General features: G+C 44.2%; 1 non-coding gene across 1 annotated transcript; it reads left to right on the top strand.

Annotated features, from left to right (window-relative positions):
- The first annotated feature begins 253 nt into the window (after nucleotides 1-253).
- LOC144808090 (U4 spliceosomal RNA) lies at nucleotides 254-393 on the top strand. The gene has a single exon (XR_013606626.1). It is a non-coding gene; the product is annotated as a U4 spliceosomal RNA (small nuclear RNA).
- The last annotated feature ends 698 nt before the right edge of the window (nucleotides 394-1,091 follow it).

Genomic DNA, 1,091 nt, shown 5'->3' with positions numbered 1-1,091 from the left:
ATGAAACACCGGAACCAGTCCAGGGCTTGATCTCACGAGCTACTTACCATGCAGTTTCCCAGAGTCCTCTCTGGGAAACATTTGGCGCCGGAGAGTTGAATGAAATTGCGGATATACCTCTTCGACATTCAATATTCTCTCTTCAGTATGTCAACAATGCTGTACTGATGACTCCACACTGATACATGGTTCCCTGCTCTCTGTAACACGAGTTTCTTCGGCGAGGGCCCTTGTAATTTACAATGTGTTCTTTAGCTTTGCGCAGTGGCAGTATCGTAGCCAATGAGGTCTAACCGAGGCGCGATTATTGCTTATTGAAAACTTTACCCAATACCCCGCTGTGGCGACTTGAAATATAGTTGACATTGCAATTTTTGACAGTCTCTAAGGAGACTGAATCATCTAGTGAAAACAAAAAGAAAATCTAATAAAACTACATGGGAGTCAACGAGTAAACCAATTAAAAATAATGACGTTTCATGTCATTTAAATTTCTATATGCCAAGTAGATGTTCTCCAGCTGGTTTCTATTTTCTGGCAGTATTTTCGAGATTGAATTGCAAGCCCTACACGCAATAGTGACCTTTGCAGCGGTGGCTTCTACTGTTCAGAATGGCAGGGAGAAAGAAAGTGTGCGAGTGAAACACGTGACCCCAACTCTTGAAAGGACAGTCTGGGGAGCGAGAGAGGGATTGTTTCTCCCAATAACCGCCCCAATGTGCTGTGTGCAGTCTATTCCCAGTATAGGGAGTAAGCAAACAATGCACAGCACTGCATAGGCAAGTGTTTGCCACCCATGCTTGTAAATACCATGGAAACACTGCACTTCCTCTCATGCTGAAACATCAACTTCAGGAGAACTGATGCCAAACATGCATGCACTTAATTATATTTTGAGACAATAAAAAATCCATTGCATCCGTCCAGAAGGAGGCGCTATTTGATGACACTGCTTCACAACAAGTGCATTACCGGTCTTAGGTAACCTGTAAATAAAGCTCCTGCTCTGCTGGCATTTAGTGGAGGTTTCTAAGCGCCCTGAATGATCAGCTGCGCCACAAGCAGCCAATGCACAGAGCAGGTCATCTCTG

Source organism: Lissotriton helveticus, chromosome 1_2 (assembly GCF_964261635.1).
Source record: "Lissotriton helveticus chromosome 1_2, aLisHel1.1, whole genome shotgun sequence".
NCBI classification, from domain to species: domain Eukaryota; kingdom Metazoa; phylum Chordata; class Amphibia; order Caudata; family Salamandridae; genus Lissotriton; species Lissotriton helveticus.
Note: the sequence above shows the minus strand (reverse complement) of the source record. Positions and strands in the feature narration are given on the sequence as shown.